General features: G+C 39.8%; 1 protein-coding gene across 2 annotated transcripts in view; it reads right to left on the reverse strand.

Moving 5' to 3' along the window:
- The window catches only part of CAMKMT (calmodulin-lysine N-methyltransferase), a 413666-nt gene that overhangs the window by 59435 nt on the left and 329393 nt on the right, over nt 1-24838 (reverse strand). The window lies entirely within an intron of this gene.

The following is a 24838-nucleotide window of genomic DNA, read 5'->3' on the forward strand; positions in this document are numbered from 1 at the left end:
TATTGCTCTTATAATCTGAATAAACTATACCCTTATAAAAATTATGTTTTCCCATGTGGTCAGACTTAAAGATCAGGCAGGGTAGCAGGCATCCTGCACCGCCTGGGGCTGAGAATGCCATGTGGTCTTGGGAAAGAGCAGGGAATGTTCCTTGCCTTAGCACTAAGCACTCTTCTAATGGGTCCTGATGCAAAGTTGAAACACCTAACGTGACTTAATTTTCCCAGATGCATCTCCAGCTTCAAGGAGTAAGAAATGCAAACATTTCAGAGAAGATGATGTCAAAGAAATGGTAAGTAAAATCCTAAGAGAATCAATGGATAAACATACAAACAGCAAAGAAATGACTCTATAGAGCGTCTGTTGCAGGAAAGTCCAGTCAGGTGTATTCATTAGCTCAGTCTTCCTGGCATTTCTGGTAGAAATGACAGTTTGGGGGAGAAACAAAGTAAACCAGCAAGAAGTGTCTGTAGTCATATTTAGAAGGAAAGTCAGAGAAGCAGTGGAGTGTAGCAGTTAAGATCACAGGTACTTAGGAACCAGACTCAGTTGGGCTCCAGCCCCAGCTCTGCATTCCCTAGCTGGGTGACCTTGGCTAGATTACTGAACCTCTCTATTCCTCAGTTTCCTCATCTGTAAAATAACATTATTGTGATATCAACCTTACAGGATTGCTGTGAGGATTAAATGAGTAAAGTATATGAAATGTATTTAGAACGGCTTCTAACTCATAACAAGCTCAAAGAAAATGAAAGTTGTTGTTAATGTTATTCTCCTGCAAAGGAGGATAAAAGAGTGGAAGAGATAATATGTGAACCCTAAACAATTATCCTAATAACCAGAACACATGGAGAACCTCTTTAGCCTGCTCCTAATGATGAGCTTTGGCACGACCCCAAAGTCCTAATACCTGGCCTACCTCCACACAAAAAGAACTCCAGAAAGACTAAAACACATAATAAAACTCTCTGAAGGAAGAGCCCAAGACAGTGTTCCACACCAAGTGAATATAATCACCACAATAATGAATTTCTTTATGCCTTCAGTAGATGGTTTTGAGGTTTTAAAAAATAATGATAGGGGAAGGGTATTTGACTAAAATTCAAGCCTTGATTAAGTACAAAAATTTGACTTCTAAAAGGCATAGTCTTTTACAATAGTTTTATAATTTTCTCCCCAAAATTATAGAGGTTGATTTTTAACTAAATTAAATACAAAAGGTTCAAAGAACAAAGTTTAAAAATCACCTAAAATTCCACCACTAGTATATAATCACTGTTAACATTTTGGACATCATTCCGAAAAATCTCTCTAGGCATAAAGATATTTTACACAAGTGGGATCTTCTCATGGATGTATTCAATAATCTCATTTGCCCTACTCAGTATGATGGATAGATTCCCACGACAAAAAAAATATACTATACCTGCATCATTTTTAATGACTGCCTAAATATTTTATGTTTGCATCATAATTTATTTAACCAGTTTCCTTTTGATAGACATTTAAGTTAATTTCTAAGTTTTTGATATTATGAGATTATAAAGTGGTAAAATAAAGACACATTTTTTTTCCCCAACATATAATTTTTCTCCTTAGGTCAAATACCCAGAAATGGGAAATCTGGTCAAAAGTCAAGTACATTTCACATTCTGATATATCAAACTGCCCCCCCCCCCACAAAACTGTACCAAACTACACCCCTAATAGGGGTGTTTATTTCCAGGGGACTTCCCTGGTGGTCCAGTGGTTAAATGTCCATCAACTAAGGAATGGCTAAATAAAATGTGGTATGCCCATGCAACAGACTATTATTTGGCAATAAAAAGAAATAAAGTACTGATTCATGTTACAACATGGATAGAACATGAAAACATTATGCTAAGTGAAAGAAGCCAGACACAAAGGACCACATGTTTATGTCTTATTTTTCCATTTATGTGAAATGTCCAGAATAAATGAGGGGTGATTGCTAATGAGTACGAGGTTTCTTTTAGATGTGATGAAATATTCTAAAACTGGTTGTGATGATGGTTCCACTACTCTGTGAATATACTAAAAAAACAGTAGGTGAATTGTATGGTATGTGAATTATATCTCAAAGCTGTTATCTTAAAAAGTTTTCTCATTCTATTACATGAGAATGTAATGGTCTTTTAAAAAAGATTTTATTTTTAAAGAAATTATACACACACATAGTTTAAAGAGCCACTGAGTTTTATGAGAATGATTAAGACAAAACAGTAGTACCCAGCCTGCCTGCCCAATCTTTCTCCTTCCTCAGGAATTACTGCTTTCAATTCTTTTAGCTGATTCTTCTGGTAATTACATTTTTCTACATACATGTTTATAATGTTACTTCTTGATTTTTCAGTTTTAGGCAAAATCTAATGACCCCCATTATGGAAGGTAAGCATTTTTTGCCTTTATCTCTACTCCTCTCCCCACACCACACGTACCACACTCCTCAACCATCCACCGTCACCATCTTCCTAATATAGATATATTATAATTTGGTAAGGTCACTACTCATTGTCAATTTTATTATAACCATGAAAAAAACACAACTGAGCTATGTGTAAACTAGGACTGGTTTTTCTCTCATGCATAATTTTCCCCCCCTCTGGAGTTTATAATTGTCATTTTTTTCCTCTCATTTGCTAAGATTTTGTATTCAATCTCAAAATCCAGTTGTTGATTTCTCCTTTCAATACAGTCACTCACATGAGGTATTCTATCAACTTCATTAGGAAATATCTCCTGTGTTTCCTGACCTGCCTAGGTCTGGACTGGACGCCCAATATACTTAGTGTACCAGTGTAGCTCTGATCTCCTGAAATCCATCTCCCCTATCATTCCAGGCTTCCTTTTGCCCTTCTGCTGTGTTCCATCTCTCGTGTCCTCTATGCTTTGTCTTCCTTTCTTGATTTACTTCCTCATTTTAGTGTAACACAGGCTCCGGCAGCTTCTTGAAAAAAAGTGTGTGGAAGGTAAATGTTAGAGAGCTTAGATGATTCAATGGTGATTTCAATCTGGAAACTCCATGTTTTTCAATTCCTGAAAAAAGTTTCTTGGGAAGTTCCATTGATTATTTCCTTACCTCCATTTTTATGTCTTCTTTCTCTGAAACTTATGATTTGGATGTTGAATCTCCTGAACTCATCCTCTAATTTTTTAATCTTTTCTCTCCTGCTTTCCATCTCTTATTGTTTTCTACTTTCTTGGAAGTTTTCTCAGCTTGATCTTCCAGCTCTTTTATTGTTTTTTTCATTTATGCTATCGTTGGTGGTAGTTCTCTGAATATTTCTTTTTCAGAGCATCTTACTCCTGTTTCATGAACGTAATACTTTTTAAAAATTACTTGAAAATATTAATTATAGTTTAAGTTTTCTTATCTTTACATAGTTTGTCTTCCTCATGTTGCTTTTTTCTGTTTATTGGTTTTGGTACCTGTCACATTAAAAGCTTTCCTCAGATACATCTGGTAGTTCTTTGTTGTTTACATAAACATGATTGTAGAAAGATAAAAAGCTGATTGGAGGTGAAGAGGGCTGAGGAGTGTGGGTGGGGTGTGAGTGGAGAGGCTCAGCAATCAGTCAGCATACGTTAACCTAGTCCCTCCACCCTGCTTTTGGTGCACTCTCTGATTTCAACTGCGCCTATTGTCCTCCAACCTAAAAACCCTTGATTTAACCCTCTCCAGAGAATAAACCTCCTCTTCTGTTGGCAGTACAGAAGGGGAAGTTACCCAGTAGCCTGGAATGGGGAAATTACTGCTTCTTAACCCATTTTCAATCAATCCTCCTTATTTTAGTGCCCCCTCAACTCCTACTTTTAGAATTACTTGGTGTCACCAATTCCTGAGCCTTTCAAAGTTTCAGGTATGAACTGGGTTGGTTCTCAACGTTCCGAGTTGCTGGCTTTCTAATATCTGCTAAGTCAATGACGTCTCGTCCATGTGCTTCTTGGCTTCCAAAATTATGTTGTATGTTCTCTTATTTTGTCATCCTTGTGGGTTTATGTCTTAAAAACATCCCTTTAACAGTGGTTCTGCTTCATGTAACAGAGAGAAACTCATTGGAAAAGTGATGAGAATAATTTTTAGAAGGACATACAAGCCAAGGATGCTAATGGCGAGGGTTTTTTTTTTTTTCTCAAGATTTTTATACTCCATTAACAATATTGTAGGGTTCTATCAATCAATTATAGGCACTTTTGCTATATTCTTGACATCATCTGATGAGGCAGAGCAGAATGATCATAGAGGCATTTACAGCAGCTAAAGTATTGATCCCCCCCAAAGCATTACAAAACATTTTAATTAATGGCTTATTCTAGATAACTTGTTTTCTAAAACATATGCCATGAATTAGGACACTTCCTTAAAAGTTATTCAGTCACGTGACTTCCTATTCCTTAGTGCTTTCTGTATAAATTGAATTACTTTAACTCACAGGAGAAAATACCTTTTTCATCCATTGGACCTCCATAAAAGCATTAGCTAAACAAGAGTTCTATTTGGAAGAAGAATATTATTCTTAGATTTCCATGGTCATTTGGTTTCATTCCTTTTTTTTCTTTTGAACAAAGGTTTTATTCCCTACAGATAGTTCTGTCAGAACTGGGCCTATTGAATCTGTTAGACTTCAGAAAACCCATAGTCAGCCAACACTAAAATATGAAAAATTAGCTGCCTATGTAGAAATAATGAGGGGCAAAGTTGGTGATCTATTTCATGTATGTAACCACTTTTTTCTCATCTCTGAAGTAGTTTGTTTAGAATTACTTTAAATGCCAAGTTTTGTGGTTAATTTAGACACAAACACATTCATCATTAACCCAAAGGCTGAACAAATCCTCAAGTTAACTGTCTGTAGATATTGAGACATGAGTCTCTAGCCAAGCATGGGTCTTTCTAGATCACTTCCATTTGAGAGCTTTTTGCTTCCCTGTAGTCCGGGTTAGGAACAAGTCCTGGGACTTTGACAGAAAGCATCTGACAGGCAGCACTGCTGACTCCCTCTTCTCACTCTAACAGCTTGTACTTGCCCCATGATGACAACACACGTAGCTCTTGCAGCAGAGACATGGCTCTTCTGTGCTCAGCTGATGTTTGGACAGCAAGCAGCAGCTTTCTTTACCCTCCTCCATCTAAATGATCATGTCTATCATGCAGGAGTCAGAAGTAAGGTCTCTTTCAAACCTGAGACTTAAACGGAGAGCCCAGCACACCTTTAGCTAAGCCGTTGACTCTTCTGGAAGAAGAAATGCACCAGTGGATATTACTAAAACGGCTGGAATGGGTAGGTAAACCTCTTGGACTGTTTTCAGTGTTTATGCTCTGTCTCCTTCTCCTTAAACATTTCTGCTTTGTCACTGATGCTTCAACCCAGATTAGAAATCCATAAGAAGACTACAGAATGCTCTATAAATATTTATTGGGCATCTACTATGTTTCAGGCCCTGTGGATCAGCAGGGAATGATACAGCACGGTCACTGGAGATTCAGTCTTGTTAGGGAAGGAGACTATTAGACAGACAATTACACAAATTATGTCCCTAATTATAACTGTAATAAATGCTGTGTAGGAAAAATAGAGGGTGCTTCTGAGAACCAATCATAGGGGACTTAATCTGGTTGGAGGGGAGGTTGGGAGGAGTCCATCAGGGAACACTTCTCTGTAGAAATGGCATGTAGGCTGAGACCCAGAGGATGAACAGCCAAGTAGAGGAGGAAGAGGGGCACAGGGCTGGAGGGAATGGTCCACAGAAGGGGAGCACCAAGAAATAAAGCTTTGAAAAGAAGAGTGTGATGTTCCAGGAATGGAAACAGGGTCAGTGGAGCTGTAGAATAAATGAGAAAGAAATAGGTAGGATAAGATGAGACTGGAGGGGTGTTTAGGGGCCAGACTCCACAGGCTCAAAAGCCATATTAAGAATTTTAAATTGCACCTTAAAATAAATATGTTTTAAGCGGCAGAGTGGTATAACCAGATCCACATTTTAGAAGATCAGTCCGGCTACTCTAGAGAAAATAGATTAAAAAGGGGCAAGAGGAGGTGGGGAAAACTAGGCAGGAGACTACCTAGCTGGGTGCTGATGGTGGCTTGGGTGATGGTTAGTGGAGATGAAGAAAAGTGGAAAGATCTGGGCTGTATTTAGAAGGTACACTGACAAGACTTGTTAGTTAATTAGATGAAGGGGGTGGTAAGAGAGAGGGAAGTGTCAAGTGTGACTTAGGTTTATGGCATGAAGAAGTGGGCGGATGATGTACAGCACATACGTATAGGATTTTCCTTCAATTTTACATGACCTCCTCCTCAGGCTGAATTCATGGTACAAAAACCCAGCGAGCAGCCTGGGGTCTGATTCTGGGTCTACCACTAACAGTCTGTGTGATACTGGGAAGTAATTTCGCCTTTCTGAGCATCAGTATCCTCATCCACGAAATACTAGCCTTGGGTAAGATTATGCTAGGGGGCTTTCAAGCTATAAAAAGCTACAATAAAGAACCACACCTCATGCTCTAGAGTTAAAGAGAGTTCAGCTTGAATACTGGCTCTTACTGGCTATGTGACCTTGGGCAAGTACCTAAACTTTTTAAGCCTCATTCATTCATTCAACAAACAATTATTGGCAGCCAGCCAGGCCGGTTCTAGGAGTTGGGGATACAGCAGTGATTAATAGGGGCAATAAACAAAGTAATTTTAGATAGTGATAAATATTGTGAAGAAAATAAAACGTTAATGAAATACAAGAATAACTCCTGGGGTGGGGCTGTTGCTACCTTAGGCAGCACTGTTGGGTAACGCCTCAGTTTTCTCATGTGTTAAGTACAAGCAATAATGTTACTGAGTCCAAGCTCGCTCTGCTCGCCGCAGGACAGGCCAAGAAATCGGAGACGAGGTGTTGAGGCAAGGAATACGACTTCATTCGGAACGCCGGCAGACCGGCAGACTAGTGTCTCGAAATAATCATCTTGGGCTTCCCTGGTGGTGCAGTGGTTGAGAATCCGCCTGCCAATGTAGGGCACACGGGTTCGGGCCCTGGTCTGGGAAGATCCCACATGCCACGGAGCAACTGGGCCCGTGAGCCACAACAACTGAGCCTGCGCGTCTGGAGCCTATGCTCCGCAACAAGAGAGGCCGCGATAGTGAGAGGCCCGCGTACCGCGATGAAGAGTGGCCCCCGCTTGCCGCAACTAGAGAAAGCGCTCGCACAGAAACGAAGACCCAACACAGCCAAAAATAAATAAATAAATACATTTTAAAAAGAAAAGATGACTACTATCTTAAAAAAAAAAAAACAAAAACAACTCCCATCTTATCGGGGTTTGGATGCCAGTTTCTTTTATAGCACAGAGATGGGGGAGGAGATGAGCAAGTAAAGTAAAAAGGCCAATGCCTCAGAGCAACTAAGCCCGTGCGCCACAACTACCGAGCCTGTGCTCTAGAGCCCGCGAGCCACAACTACTGAGCCTGAGCGCCACGACTACTGAAGCCTGCACGCCTAGAGCCTGTGCTCTGCAACAAGAGAAGCCACCGCAATGAGAAGCCCGCGCACCACAACGAAGACCCAAAGCAGCCAAAAAATAAATAAGTTAATTAATTAATTAATTATTTAAAAAAAAAAAAATAAAGTAAAAAGGCCATAAGATTTGCAAATATCCCTTGGAATGTCCAGCCTCGGGGAGGGGATGTGTTAATTTCTTCTCTCTTGCAGCAATCCACGGGTGGACAGGGTCAGGATGTTTCCCTGAACAAAGGCACTTTGGTTTAACATTCAGGCAGAGGGGCAGGGTTCCCCAAGGCAGGCCGTTATGTATAGACAGTATCCTTTTAGTGAACAAAAGCAGTGGAAAGCAAAGGTTAAAGTAAAAGAAACAGGCCCAACATGTAGTCAGATTTGGCTCTTCCCTGTTGCAACAACAGTACCTATTCATACCATTGTTGTGAGGATTAAATGAGATAATGCATGTAAGACACTTAGTGCCTGGGAGATTGCAAATTTTTTTATAATGTTAGCTATTGCTGCTGCTATTGCCTTTGTTATTATTTTGACATGTTTCTATCCAGGGAATTTTATCAATCTTGATTATATTTGTATGACACCTTCAGGGAGATTATTATTCCTAATCGATAACCCACAAAATCAAACCAAAACTGAACACTGGAAAAATCTGTCCTAGCTATGGGAACTCTGAAAATCAATTCTAAGTAAGAATTCCATATATATGGACAATACTTGTTCTATATTTGTCCCTCTGCTCTGACCAATGAACAGACTTGCTCTGAACAGTAATTATTAAGCACAAGCCTCCCTGTGTTTGTGGAGAGAGATCACGGAGAACACGCGTACACCTGGGTGAAAGGGAACGTCCGTGTAGCTCAGTACAGTGAGAGGGTGGAAGCTTGCTCTGTGGCATTCTAACGTTTGTTGAATGCTGACTGCTGCCCAGGCACTACAAGGTAGATGAGGAAATCAAGGCACTGAGAGGTTATGAAAACTTCCCCCAAATTAGGCAGCTATTTTGTCATAGAGTTGGAATTTGAATCCAGGTAATCTGACTCTAGAGCCATTATTCTTAACCTCTGTGCTATACTGCTGTCCACTAGATTGCAAAAACAAGGGTCCAAATGAATTGCTTTGCAATGTTATTTCTTCTGTTCCAGGGGAAGCCAACTGCTATAGATAATGAGCATGTGGAAGTGAAGGGGCACAAAAAATTGCCCAGGTATTTCAACAATAAATTCTTCTAGAACTACAAGCTGGGTCGGCTTATGGGTGTGATTTGATTAGATATGCATTAAATTTTAAAACTTAAATTTTAATGCAGATACTTATTAATTTGATGATTATGAGGTAAGGGAAAGCCGAAAGGAGTCCCGGCTCCAGTGTGAAGCAGAGGCAGGGAGGGAAAGAGAGTCTTCAGAGAGCATTCCCCAGACCAGAACCTTCAGTCTGATGGTCAGTTTTAGAGCAGATGCTGCGAAATCAACTAAGTGACATGAGAAATGGAGACAGGACGAGGAAGATGCTGAAGCACCATGAGAAAAAGGAACACACTGCAGCCACAGCCACAGCCACAGGTTCAGCGGCTCAGACAGTGAAGACGTGAACTTGGAAGACAGCTCTGCGACTTATTAGCTTTGCGACCTTAGCTAGTCACTTAAGCTCTCCTTGCATCAACTCCTTATCTGGTAGTAATAATACTGTCTACACTGTAAGTATAGATGGGAATGTAATAGGGAAGAACAAATCTGACTCCAAATTGGATCTGTTTCTTTTACTTTAACCTTTGTATTCTATTGCTTTTGCTACAAGTTAAGAATGTTGCCTATAGCCTGAAATATACAGGATAACACATCCTCAAGGCTCTGACCTTTAAGGTGTAACAGTTTCCATTCTTATAGAGATAAAAAGTTGCAGAACAGAGAATAACACTTGCTTGTTGGAGGTTTACAGAAACATGTGACCTGACTTAGTGGACAGCTGCAAAAACAAAGGATTGGGACACCAAGAAGTTTATAATAACCAACCACACCCCCTCCCCTTTTAGTATAAAAGAAGCCTGAATTCTAACTTGGGAAAGCTGGTTCTTTGGGACACTAGTGCACCGTCTTCTCCATCTGCTGGCTTTCCAGATAAAGTTGTGACCCCTTGCCCCAGCAACTCGTCTCTGGATTTATTGGCCTCTCGTGCAGCAAGCAGTGTAAGCTTGGACTCGGTAACATGAGGATTGTATGAACTATAAGAGTACCAAGTAAGTGCAATTAGTGTTTGTTATTGTTGTTGTTATTAGCATTACTTATTGAACACTTACTACCTGGCAAACACTGAGCTGTGTACTTTATATAGATTATCTCATTTAATCCTTAAAACAACCCCATAAGGTATGTACTGTCGTTATGGCCAGCTAAGGGGCACAGCAAGGTACACCAAAGCACAGAAAGTTTAAATGGCATAGCCAGGGTTTGAGCCCACCTACTCAGTCTCTAAATCTCAGTCTCTTAATCTCAGTCTCTTAAGCACTACACTAATTGCCCCAACCCTGGTGGCTGGTTCTGGAATCAAAAGGGCTAGTTTCTAGTTCTCGTGACTCATTCAACAACTAATTTTGGGACTTTGGACAAATCATATTTGGGCTCTAGTTTCAAGAATAAATTGGAAGGGTCAAATTGATTTCTGAGGACCCTTCCAGCTCTAAATTCAATGCCTGTAGATCGTTATAATTGTGCATTTCCAAACTAAAGCTATAAAATCGTCAGTGGGCTTTAGTCCATGACATTTTAAAGAAATTAGGTTGGTTAAAATGTTTTATTTGTACTATAATTCAGGAAATATTTTAGAAAGGATTCAAAACCATCTTAGAGATCAAGTCGTCATAACATGTCCACTTCTATTGAATTAGAACTGCCTTTGTTAATTAAATCTCACAGCTTCAGAAAAGAACTACTCTACATCTATATATTCTACTTGTGATAGCTTTTTATTTGCTTAATCCAGCATATTAATAACAGACAACTTCCTCAAGTCCAATTTTTCCTTTTCCAATACTGAGCACAGTTCTCAGATATATGCTGTAGTTTTTCCTCAAACATATTACTTCCTCAGAGTAACAAACTACCTTTTGGGCAGAAGAAATTCTCCCAAGGTCTCAAAGCGCAGGTAGAAGAATCTCCCAATGTGAGCTCTCTGGGTGAGTAAATGTTCCATCTCCATTGGTCAGAGAGGATGTGAGAAAGTGAGAACAGTCATTTCTCCAAAAGGTAGACCCAGGAAATCAGACCAGAGAGCTCTGAGCAGGAGGGAAACATGGCCTGGGTTCCCCCAGGAACGCAGCACATCCTTCCCATAGGCAAAAAAAAAAAAAAAGGGAAGACTTGCATTGCCAGTTTTACTCCAAGTAACATCCTCCCCCAAGGCCCTCAGCGCTCAGTGTCCTCGGCGTAGGATCACCCTTTTTAAAATAGGACTGTCTTGTGTCTTGAAACATCATGTAAGAGCAGTAACGTGTCGTATGGAGTGGAACAAAGAGGAAAGTATTAGAAATAATTGTCAGTGTTCCTTATGTTAGGTATCTAATCACTTCGCCCATGTAGACACACACTTGTTACATGGCACACCAAAGGAGAGTAAGGAGGGTGTGGTCCTCCTCGAGTTACCTATGATTCCTGAATTTGATTTCTACAGCAGCTTCCTGCCTTGGAGTCCAGTTTTATCTCACTTCTGGGCAAACACTGATACTGAATTCCAAACAAATTGAAAACTTTGTGTTCCATGTGGAGTGCATGCTCTGTGCATTTTTGAAAGCCCCCCTGGAGAGAAAATGGTATTTAGGAGTCACACGCTACAGATGCCAAAGCCACAATGTACATTTATTAAAACGGCCCTGGCATTAGGCTAGTTAGGCAACAGAACTTGTTTATTTAGCAGTGTCATTTGGAAGACACCAGCATTTCAAAACTGCCTTCATTCCAAATTCCTCCTCTTAGGAAGGAGGAAGAGGAGGACCACCTCCCCTTTTTATAGCAGGAATTGCCTTTAGCAAGTTCCAAAAGGTGTAACACACCATTTAGCAAATTGACTTGGTAAATAAGGCAACCCTCTTGCTGAGGTTCAGTCTAAACCCACTTTAAATAAACCCCTCTCTACCATTCTATCTGAAAGTAAATGTATAATATTTAGGTAGCTAAAAAAACGAAACCAAAGGAAACATTATGAGAGCTGGCTGGGAATCTCAGCTGTGCAAAACGGCCAAGGCCCTGTCCTTGCTGTCTCCCTGCTCATCATTATTCATTGATATGAGGGAAACATGATGGTCTGCTCTCCAGAAATTTCCGCTGGTACACGAGCTTGGGTGGCTCACTGCAACTAATGTGGAAATGGAGTGCGAGGCACGTCCTGGCTGTAAGCACAGGGGTCTTGCTCTGTCAGGGCCATCTATAAATGGCTCCAACCAACCTGTATGATTGTCTTTAACACCTTTTTGTATTTTTTAAAGAAATGAATTTGATTTCATTTTCCTTCCCCAGTTTTCAAATAGTCATTAAAAATTAAACAACACTGGGAAAAGCCTTTTGTGATTATAGCCTTCATTCTCCTGCAACAAACTGGATCTATAAATTTACGTACCATTGTAGATGTAAATTACAAAATTTATATTCAACTATATTAAAACATCTATTCCAAAAATGATTACCAGTTGTGAAAAGCAGACAGGCTTATCACTTGCTGTCAGTTGTTCATGTCTAGTTAAGCAATAATGTGCTAAAACTGCTCTTTTGTTTTGTGTAAGAATTTTGGCAATAGAAGAAATGAACACTTGGTTAATAAAAACTCAGGCTGCTTTTTGCTTTGATGGAGGAAGCAGCTGCCTGTTTTCATTTGCTGCAGAGCAGCAAAACCCATCAATATAATAAGCAGCTTAGATGCGTCCATCCACAGCATCTGTAAGGATATAGGGCTATTCGCTCAAAACCAATCCCTGGTTTAATTTTAACAAAGATGTGTCTGACATATTTGAAAATGCATTCTAGTAGGTTTGGAAACATGAACAATTTCTCTTTCTTTTAAACACTTTTTATGGATTCGAAAGGGTAGTATACATAGCTGAATGATAGCGGTGATAAAAACCAGTCCAAACTGTGAGGCCATCCTAAAACATGGGCAGTGAAGAGAGTAAATCAAGAGGCAGTTATTTGGTTCCCTTCAAAGTGGAAGTAGTTCATTTATATGTGATTTTATTCAATTATTCATTCAAACAAATATTTACTGAATCCTTACTATATACTGAATTGGGCTAGACGCTGAGGCCACATTTCCTATTCTCAACGAGTTCACTCTTCAGGGGGAAAGATGGACACAAAAATATAAGTAAAACAATGCAGTAAGCACAGGGACTCACATACGCATTTTTCTATTACCTTATTCTTTTTCAAAAATCCAAATGGGCCTAGAACATGGTAGAAACTAACATAAAAATTAAAAATCACATACTGTCTCCTCTATTATATAGTTACTTTGTTAGACATACTTTAAAAAAAAGACAATCTGATAAAAAAAATCAAATTATGTTTAAACACATGTCAAACTGTTTACTAGTATAGCTAAGAATTATCACACTTTGGAGAGAAAGTTTTAGGATTTCAAGTTTTGTTTGGACAGCCTCTAATTTTACAATAACCATTAGACACTTTCACATGATCATGAATACACCACATGGCAAGCCTAATAGAAAACACAAACTTGAAAGCAACTTACAATGTGATACAGTATGCTTTGGCTAGTAGACGTGCAAAGAGATTATTCTGTTTTATTTTATTTTACTGCTGGGTAGCATTCCAAAAAGTCAGATAATTCTAAATCCTCCTCTTTTTCTGATTCAATATCAGATAAGTGAGCATCTCAGCCTGATCAACCAGGGACCTGTCTGATGGTAGACATGAATGTAGGGTTAGCCATCAGCTTCTCAGGATATCAAACTTAAATGAGCACTCATTTGTAGAATCATTGAGAAAATGCTCCCATAAATGTAGAGCTAAGGGCTTTCTTATTCAGACATGCTCACTGTAAAACACACATACCTGGGTTTTAAAAATAAACTTTTTATTTTGGAATAAGTCTAGATTTACAGAAAAGTAAAAAGTTGCAAAGATAGTATAGAGAGTTGCTGGCTACCCTCCACCCAGATTCTCTCATTGTCAACATCTTACATTTGTCAAAACTAAGAAATTGACATTGGTACATTAATATTAATTAAATTCATGGGTTTGTTTTTAATGGAATGGTTACTATTCAAGATGAGGGTTGATGAAGGTATCTGTCAGAAAGTCACAAATGAAACCAAAAGGACAATACTGGCATCTTTCCTATCTTTCCTCCCTTAATTCTCTTTCTTCTTAAGTTACTCTAAAGAAATTCATATCAGCCTTAAGAGCTAAAATAAGACATAAAATGCATGTACCTCAGGGTTTAAAATAAAATCTGACCCCATCAAGAGAACTGTATAGCCAAGTGAAGCCTTGGTTCCCCATTCTATTGTTGAATGGGCAGAATATTATTTTCTAGGTCATTATTCACATAGAAATTCTGATTGCCCATATTCAATTAATACTTTCATATCACAGTGTGATATGGACCTTACAACCAATCTGTGGCAGCATGAGTTAAGAACCACAAAGAAGTCAGAGGTCATTATTTTTCACCCATTCAGAGTGTTTATAAAGCACCACCGTACACCCTCTCCCCTCTGTGCCTGGTTTCTCCCCTCCTCTGCTCTGCTGCTTAATGGCTGGGCACAATGCTTCCAGAATCCTGATAAGCATCATGGGTTATGTACTGGTTAATAGTGGTCTCTTCAACAGCGTGTTGGAAAGACACCTTTGGAGAGATTCTTTTTAGTTATTACAATTGCAGATTCATATGTTGAAACCCTAACCTGCAGTGTGACTATACTTGGAGGTAGAGCCCATAAGGAGGTAATTACAAGGTGCTAAGGGTGGGGCCCTGATATGATGGGATTAGCACTCTTATAAGAAGAGACTCAAAGAGTGCTCCTCCCCACCCTGTGCTTGCACGAAGATGAGGTCATGTGAGCACATGGCAAAATGGCGGCCACCTACAAGCCACAAAGAGAAGCCCCAACAGAAACTGTGTTGTCTTGGACTGCCAGCCTACAGAACCGTGAGAAGCCATCCAGTCTTTGGCATTTTGTCTCAGCAGCGCAAGCTGACTACAACAGTGGTCAACCCTTGGGGCCTGATGTTTGGGTGAATACTGCCTCTCAAGCCCCAAAACATTCTAAGCTGAAGGAACTCCCTCCCTAAAATGTAGACTGGGCCCAGAGAGCAGACAGACCACAGCCGTGCCCCCAGTGGAGCCCCTTACTTTGTCCATTACTTTCTTCCTTCCCTCCCCTCCAGTTCCTCTTTTATCCCTTTCATCTTATCTCCTCCTCTTTAATTTTCACTGCAGTTTTCACCCCCCTTTTCCATTTAAAAGAATTCATAATAGAAAAGCAAACATTAATCATACTCTGATAAAGAACTTTTGCTGATACTACCTTCAAGCTTTCATAAAAAATACTTTGATCTATTTCTTTATGTTGTCTTCGAACATAACACCTTCAGGACAGGGAGCTCATTGCTTCTCTTACTTCTCTGTGGCATGTTTACATGATGTATGTGAAGGCATGCTGGATTCATGCAGAACGGTAGCAAAACATTCTAAACCTGGAACTCACAACAATGAAAAATGAATCCTTCTTTTACAAGATCTGTTTGCTGAGCTTCATATGATGTATCTACTTAGGACCTGATTCTACCTGGTAGTGCAATCACAGGTCAATTCTAGTGTGGATAAGTTTCTAACTGGCTCAATCCACTTTCACTGGCTTTCTTATCTACATTCACAATCTGCAGAGCTGGCAGGACAATTATCACCAGCAGACAGGATAGATGCTCCGGGGAGTAAGGCTGTCCTGGGCCTGAAAGGTGCATGTTTACAAGTTTCCAGGCCAGCAACAAAGAATCCACATTCAATAGGCCATCTTTCTCTAAATCAATCCTTTTGCCTCATTCAGCAGAGCACATGTCATGGGTGCTCATATCTGGGACTTATCTGTGGATATCTACAAACATGCAGGTCTCTAATCAGAGCAGCCTGGAATGAGTCCCAGAACGGGCCCTTTAAGTGACTTGAGATACAGAAAATGATTCTCTCTGTTGCTTTTTTTTTTTTTGGCCCCTTCTCTTTGCTACGATAAAATTTGTAACCTTAGCCCATATAGCAAAGTGTTTTCTCTGAGAATCACAACTCCTTGAGAAGGGCCTTCAAAATACACTATTTAAACTGAACTATTGCTCTGGACTTGACACCACGGTTATCTTTCTGTTGAGAAAAATACAGAAATTCTAGAGCTGTTATATTGTTACCGGCCCTTTCACACCAGGACACAGGAGTGTTCTTAAGTTGAGATCAAAGTGCATGGGCTGAGTTGTTGAGAGTGGAGAAGTCATCATGGTCTCTATGGACTCATGCTGGACTTCTCAGGACAGAAAACAGATTCCCTTCTCTCTCCAGCAGCAAAGAGTTCACGTTACTGTGAACTCCATCATTCCTCTTCCTTGGCCCCAGCCTCAACAAATGACTGAAAAACATGGCTTCAAACCCAGAGTGTTGTATTTAGCCTGGAATATCTTTTTCATCGGTTTATGTTGCCCAATAGCACTAAAGAGATTTTGGCTGAGCAAACACTATAGTAAAAGGCAAAATTAATACCATAATTGACATGAAAAACAATAACCTTATGGAAGAAGATGAAATAGTATTTACATATGATGACAATAATTACTTCCTACTTTTCATGGGCGCTTTAGTGAAATCTCAATTTATGAAGTAAGGCCTAAAGAATTAAAGGGCTTGCTTAGCTAGTCAGCGGCTGAGCTTGGGTTAGGACCGCAATGCCCTAATACCTCACCTTGCTTCTCTTTTCAGAGTAAGAGACTTGAACAACAGTGTAGGAAAGACATCATGATTTGAATTTGCATCTTGTGGAAAGAATTTTACCTTCCGGTGTAAATCAGTGGTTGAAGAAATGAATCATACACATTCCAATTCCAACATAGTCACAGGCTCTTAGCAATTAAATCTAAGTCCTTTTGGTTTCTATTTCTCTATAAACAGTTTTAGGGAAACACTCACTGTCTCCAAACCATGGCTGGTGGAAGAGGCTGTAGACACATTCAGCTGTAGCTCATCTAATATCAGAACCTCTGAATTGAGACCAGGAAGCAATGTACAATCTTTGGAAACAGTGACCCCTTTCCCCAGAATTACAATGATTATGTGCCTTGTTTTATAAAATTGAGCTTCTGTTTGTTATCAGGAAATTTATCATCTGATTGGTCACTATTCTTACTTATTCAAATACCTACATATAATTTGTCTTGCAATTAAGAGTTCATAGCAGGGCTTCCCTGGTGGCGCAGTGGTAAAGAATCTGCCTGCCAATGCAGGGGACACGGGTCTGAGCCCTGGTCCGGGAAGATCCCACATGCCGCGGAGCAACAAAGCCTATGCGCCACAACTACTGAGCCTGCGCTGTAGAGCTCACGTGCCGCAACTACTGAGGCCTGTGCGCCTAGAGCCCGTGCTCCACAACAAGAGAAGTCACCGCAATGAGAAGCCCGCGCACCGCAACGAAGAGTAGCCCCCGCTCGCTGCAACTAGAGAAAGCTTGCGCACAGCAGCAGAGACCCAACGCAGCCAAAAAAAAAAAAAGAAAAAAGAGTTCAAAGCAGATTGCAACAATTCTTTCGATTACCAGCATTCCAATCATAATAAAAGAGTCATTTTATTTTATTTTGTTGTGTCCGGGGAGGGGAAATCATGAAATATATACAATTTCCACACACAACACGGCATTGAGAAATGTAATTTTCTGTGTATTCTCTTCTAAGAATATTTTCAACGTTTCTGGATTGTCTCCGCACTCAGGAGTGGGATTGAAATCTCCAGCTTGGTATTTATCTGAGGCTGTGATAGCTCAGTCGTCGGCCGCCAAATGCCAAGATAGGGGGAATCTCATCATCCAGAGACCAGCTGCATGATGGGCATTTAATAGATATATCAAACCTTAGGATATATGCTAAGCTGAAGAGATGATTGGTTGGTTGATACACTGATTGATTAGCATAGGGAGAATGGGTTTCTTCTTGACAACCTAAGATTATGCTTCAGCTAAGCTCAAATTGCTTACACCTCTTCTATTGGGTTTAAAATTACAGTCCTGTCATCTAAAATCTCTCTTCAATGAAATTTTTACCATATATAAAAATTAAAGGGAAAAAGAAAGTAGGAGCACTGGATAAGAGTAAATGGAATAGATACATTTCATGCTACTGTTGTTGATTCCACTAGGAAAAGTTGATATGTAAATCCCCTTGAAAAATGTTACACACATTTCATAAATGATTACTGAATATTACACAATAACTCAGGGGAAAAAGTTCAGTATGCTAAAGTCAGTGAATACTATATTTTCAAATATACAAAAGTCAGACTTCCTCTATAGAAATCTGAGAATTATAGTAAAACCCTCTATTAATCAGGTTTACCTTCTGGGGCACATAGATGCCATCCTTGGACTTTTTTTTTTTCATCCTTGAACTTTTAATATTTTAACTGCTGGCATGCCTTTCAGGGGGCAGGGGGAGAAAGGGCAGATTTATGTAGACTGCGGATTAGCTTTGTTTTTGAAGCAGCTTAACACAAGTAGCAACTTCTTTAATTAGCGCTAATGATCCTAAAGATAGTCACATGGACATCTTGAAATATTTGAATATTGCTCCTGTTTCCCAGGCATGTGGAATCAGGTATGCTTTAAAGTGAAACAAAATTAGATGAATGAAGGATACACAGCCATTCTATCAAACTCTAAACTGATATTTAAGTGGTATTGAAAAAAAAGCATCAAGACTTTGCACAAAAGGCCCACATTTAGAGCTCTACAAACGTCTGATACTCTTAGTTAACAAATTCATTAAACATAAGCTTGTTTTATGATGTCCTGTTTAAAGATTCACTCTCATTGTACTCTGAATTATTAGAGACCGGCTAAAGAAAGGGCCTTGCTTGCTCTCTCTCCTTCCTCTCCATCCCCTCCCCCTCCAAAAAAAAAAAGCTGGTAAGCTTTAATTCAGCACTTTGAAGAACACCCCCTCCTCTCCCTGAGCAAATAAGGATTTGGTCGCCGAATCACACTGGATAAGTGGTTCATTGAGAATGTTAAAATCTGCATTAATAAATAGGACTGGGCTTCTCGGATTTTCCCCCTTCCTATCAGCTATGAGCGGTAGGGGATCAGCTGCAACTAAAATCCCCAGCTGAACAACCCACATACAACTCAGTGAGCAGACTTAAAACAAGGCCATTTATTGGTGACTGTTATGCAAACAAAGCGTCCAAGTCTTAGAAACAGATGTCAACTGAAGCATATGCTTACTGTAAACTGGAATTTGATTCTCTTTATAAAAACAGACATAAATGGGCCTTCAGAAAGTAGACTGCCTCTTGTCTACCATTGCCTAACTTGATTCAGCCCTCAAGCTTTCAAAGGGATGAATAGACTGATATTTGAGGGCAAAAGAATAAAACTTAGAAAAAATTAAATTGGAATAAATGATAACATGTTGGAGCAGTTCCCAGAAGCAATTTTACAGATTTTTCTCTAAAAACACAAGACAGGAAGTTAAAAGCTTAGTGCAGGTCACCCATGGCATGTCGAGTTATCATTTCCTACCACTTAGGGTGGAAAAGAAACTGCACATTCAGGTGGCAAGTTTAGTAGCGCATACTTTTTACCCTCCTCTCTCTTTCTTTTTCTCTCCCTTACCTCTTCTCACATCTTGATGTCTTTTAAATGTCACTTATTTTACATGAGGCAGTTGGTGGAGACATGAGTCAACAGCAATCAGAACCATTATCCCCTGCAGCGAGTCCTGGTCTTAATGCATTGTGACACCTTTGCTGGCCAGCCACCGATTTACCTTTCTGCTTCTTAGGGAATTAAGTGGCATCATGTGAAAATGGTTGTGATATGAACAGCATGGGCATAACTGGTATTAAATTTACCTCTCAGCCTAAGTGAATTTTCCTCACATGTGACTAATCAAAATGAAAGCTTGTGGACCCAGGCTGAGCTGGCCAGCACTTCCCCACCCCTGGGACCGAGGCTATTTTGTTTTATCTCTTTGTACAAGCTGGCAGAAGTTTAAAGTGAAGGGGATAATCCAGTGCTGGTGTCTTTATGAAATAACATCCTTACGTGAAGAGGCTTTTAACTGTCTGTCGCTGTCCTCTCAAAAAAAGAGTGTGACAATCTCATTTTGCTGAGCACCCTCCCATGAAAAGAGAAAATAATAGCCGTGGCCGCCATGGCTAGTACTGACCTTACATGATCCATTATCCACTAAACACTTTAAAAGTCAGTTTTACATACACTGCAGGGGGAAATGAGGGAACTATCACAATCATTTTCACTTTAGTGAATTTGCCATCCATTTGAAGACGGTCACTTGATATCCCAACACATCCAGCCCGTCTCACAGTATAACACAAAAGAAAACACAGTTGATTAAAAGATGCCAAGCACAGACACCCTGGCACCCTACTATTTAAGACACTTCTAGGAGCAATGGCAGCGGTGGAATGGCTTTGCATGAACTTTCCTCAAACTTACACATAAGAAGAAGAGCAGTCAAAAACTAAGTCCTTCAAATCTTTCGAAGCGCTTGCCATTCCTACAAAAATGTTTCACTAACCACTTAGCAGAGATCAGTAGGTGCCAAAGGAAGTGAAGGCAGAGCAATTATCATCCTGCACAGTCAGCCTGATGCTTATTCACAGACAAGAGTGGCTTGTGTTCCGCCATGAACCAACTGTGCATGTTGCTGATAATAGAGCAGAGGTATTGCTAAATTGGTACTGAAATAGCACACCTCCTTTACTTCCAGCAACTTATTTGTGGAAAGCAATGAAGCCTGGAATATTTTCTCATCACTACGAGAATACTCAACTCATTGTTAACATTAAAATTAGTTTTCTGACATGGTGCATGCTATGCATTTACTTTTCCTTAAATAGGAACTTCTGTGCCTAGAGTAAAACACTAATGGCATTTCTTTCCCCTTGTGGATAATCCATTGCTTCATTAATAAACCATCTAGAAGCCTGACTGGTAATCAGACTCTTGGCCACTTTACAGTTCTTCACTCTGAAGTTCAAAGTCTTGTTTCCTTCATTTTGGTAATACATTTATTCTTGAACCCTCTGCTCTGAGGCCAGTACATGGAGTGGAAAAAAAGTGAGGGGGAGAGATGTCTGAGAGCATGGCAGCAGTATAACATCAAATAGAGTCATTGCTGAATCTTGAGCTACATTTATAAAATTTAATTTTACTGTGTTAGGGGGCTAGGGCAGGGGAAAAAGAGAATAGCCAAATAAATGATTACAATATCCTATAAGAGTTTATTTACCCACTCATCCCCCAAAAACGTGAGTTTGAATTTTTGACTTTATACTTTCATTCTGAACTCCATGACCCAACTCTAATAAATCACCTTAGAGGAAATCACAATGGTTCATTCAGAAGAGTTTGAGGAATCCAATTCATAAAGGAATGGAAGGAGGATTCTGTTAAGGTACTATTGGGACCAAACCAACTTAAACCCCAGTCAGCCACTGGATTCCCAGAGCTTATCAACTCAATGTGGAGACCAGAGAACGAAGATTCTCAAGCAAAATGAGAGAAAAATAGGACTGAGGGCAAGATAGTTAGCTATGGGTAAATAAGTGAGTAGCAGAGTCTGCCATTTTCATAGAACATGAACACAGAACACCAGAGAATGCCATTCTTAGAGCTCATGAACAGAAAGTCTGAGAAGAGACGGGAAAGGAGGCTATGAGAAGAAAAACCCAGAAGACAACATACAAGCATTCACATTTACTCATGAGGGAAAGATAAAACACAAAACATCAGTAAGTAGCAAATGAACTGCTAAGTTATGCATTCGGTAGCATTGTCTGCTTTTGCTGTGCAAAAGAAAAATAAGACCACCAAGCAATCGGTCTTTAGAATTTGATTACATACTTCAGGAATGAGACAGAAGTAGTGAATCCAACCCAAGCGTTTGGATAGATTGGCCATCTTCGACATGCCTGGACCATTAGCTTGAAACTGGAGTGTGGTACCAAGGGTGGTCATGCGTTCGCTGATGACGGAGCAGCCATCTCAAGGAACGCTCGGTTGAGTTTACAGAATTATATACATGGCTATGCCTGGATGTCTAGTACAAGATGGGGGAACTAACACCATCCCCATCTTCACTGCCTCCTTGCTTACCATTCTGAAACATGAAAGGAAAGGATCAATCTGAAGTGCTGCATCACAAGTCTAACTTTTCCATGCCTAGTTGTTATTAAAACCTTTCTCCAAACCACTGATAAAGGATTATTTGGCGGTTTTGTTGTTAGGGTTAGTGGGTTTTCTGAGACCCAGCAACCCAGCTACGTAAGAAACACAGTTCAGGATCCATACATGGAATTTCTATCTTCAGTGCAGCTGGACATGGCCTGGCTACTCTGGACAGCTCCCCGGAGTGCAGACTGCTGATGAGGAAGTTGGGATTTAATTTGCCTACGTTCCCTTACTCCATGAACAGAAGACAGCCTTCTACCCAAGTGCCCCTTCTGCTGAAAATGCACAAGTTGGCCTGTTTTCTTGCCAAATTGTACTTTGGTGTTCAGGGGGGGAATATTTGCTGACTCCACTTAACCCAGTTAAAACTCTTGGTACACTCAAAGTTATCAATAAGCTCATGCCACCTCTCCATTAATCCCTCCAACTGTTCTTAATCATGGAAATCTCACTTCACTGACATCATAACAGTCTTTTCAAAAATGAGACTGGGCTCAATAAATCTTGCAGTTTTAAGTTGTTTTGTATAAGACAATTTTGATGTAGCAGCTTAATAGATGGAAATTCCTTCCAAGATTGTTTTAGGAATTCTAAATGTCAAATCAAGTCTCAAACACAAATATGAAGCATCAACTCTGAACACAATCACTGTCCTCTGATTGGTATATAGAATCCAGGGCATTGTAAAATAAAACATAATGCTAAAAAAAGTGGTTTGTTTCCTGCAGGTAACTAAATACTGAAAAGAAAACTCCTTATGAGGGAAGAAGGCTAGTGAACTAGAAGTAGGAAGATAGAATTTAAAAAGAGAAGAAAGAATTACCACTTAGCGTCTACTAAATGCTGGGTACTGTGCTGGGCTTTTTCTTTTTATAAATTTCTTTCTTTCTTTTCGGCTGCATTGGGTCTTCGTTGCTGCATGCGGGCTTTTCTCTAGTTGCGGAGAGCAGGGGCTACTCTTTGTTGCGATGCATGGGCTTCTCATTGCAGTGGCTTCTCGTTGTGGAGCACGGGCTCTAGGCACACAGGCTTCAGTGGTAGTGGCTCGCGGGCTCAGTAGTTGTGGCTCACGGGCTCTAGAGCTGAGGCTCAGTACTTGTGGCGCACGGGCTTAGTTATTCTGTGGCATGTGTAATCTTCCCAGACCAGGGCTCAAACCCGTGTCCCCTGTGTTGGCAGAGGGGTTCTTAACCACTGTGCCACCACGGAAGTCCTGTGCTGGGCTATTTATAAATATTATCACATTTATTAATCAAAATACCTTGCACATTGGGCTTTCTCCCACAGATGAGGAAATTGAGGCTCTGTGAGGTCAGGTGACTAGTCCAACACCCTCCCTCTTCTCCAAGCCAGAGAGTGGATGAGCTGGGATTTAAACCCAACCTAAGCTCTTAGATCCACCTCGCTATAGGACCTCTTCTACAGGGACAGCAAGGCTGAAATGGGTATGAATAGGATTAGGGAAGCACAACTGACAGGACTTTATGACACTGAATTTGGGGGATGTAGGAAAAGGGGCTCAAGGATGACTCAGAGGTTTAGGTCCAGGTGACTGGGGAATTTGTCATCATTAACAGCAACAGGAATGTCAGAATGACAAGCTTATTTTGAGGATCAAATGATGATGGGCTTGTTTTGTAGATAGTGAGTCAAAGGTATCAGAGGGAGATTCTGGTGGATCTACTGGAAATATGGAACTGGATTCAGTACCAAGGTTAAGTGTAGGATATACACTTAACACTTAAGGTTAAGTGTGGGATATACACTTAACACTTAAGGTTAAGTGTAGGATTTACACATCTTAAATTATAATCTCCATAAGGAGATTATAATTTAAGATGTGGGATAAGATTGGCAAAGAGGAGAGAGAGAGAGAGAATAAAACTAAAGAAAGAATTTAGAAGAAGGCTTTCATAGGGAAAAGTTATGTGAACTCAACGAGTTATTTTATTTATCTGAGCCACTGTTTCACCATTTATAAAATGGGGATAATCAATGGATGAATGGATAAACAAAATGATATATACCTACAATGGAATATTATTCAGCCTTAAAAAGGAAGGAAATTCTGACACATGCTACAATATGGATGAGCCTTGAAGACATTATGCTAAATGAAATAAGCCAGTCACAAAAAGACAAATTCTATATGATTCGACTTATATAAGGTACCTAGAGTGGATACAGAGAGATAGATACAGAAAGTAGACGTGTGGTTGCCAGGGGCTGGGGAGATTGGGTAACAGAGTTATTGTTTAATAAGCACAGAGTTTCAGTTTTGCAAGATGAAAAGAGTTCTGGAGATGGGTAGTGGTGATGGTTGCACAGCAATGTGAATGTACTTAATGCCACTGAACTGTACACTTAAAATGATTATTATGATACATTTTATATTATGTGTATATTACCACAATTATAAATAAATAAGTAAATAAATAACATCTTAAGTGGGGGTAATAATATTTATATCCTAGGGTTGATGTGAGGACAAAAGGAGGTAATATTTGAAAATATGGCAAAACACATGGCATGCAATTTATTTTAAATGTCAATAAATATTAGTTTCTTTCTTTGCCTCTCTTACCAAAAGGAAGGAAGAAAAGAAAGAAGGAAAGAAGGAAGAGAGGGAAGGAGAGAAGAAGTCATAAATGAGAAGAAAACCAGAAAGGTAAAATGTTATGGAAGTCACAAAAAGACACATTTCAGAAAAGGGGCAGGTCAACAAAGTGAAATGCTGAAAGATCAAGGAAAATGAAGATTCTGGAATCTGATAATTAAGAATACATCGATAACTTCTGAAAGAGCTTCACTAGAGTGCTGAAACCAGTAGAAGAGTTTAAGGGAATAAGAAGTAATCAG

The sequence above is a fragment of the Balaenoptera ricei genome, chromosome 13 (genome assembly GCF_028023285.1).
Source record: "Balaenoptera ricei isolate mBalRic1 chromosome 13, mBalRic1.hap2, whole genome shotgun sequence".
In the NCBI taxonomy this organism is placed as follows: domain Eukaryota; kingdom Metazoa; phylum Chordata; class Mammalia; order Artiodactyla; family Balaenopteridae; genus Balaenoptera; species Balaenoptera ricei.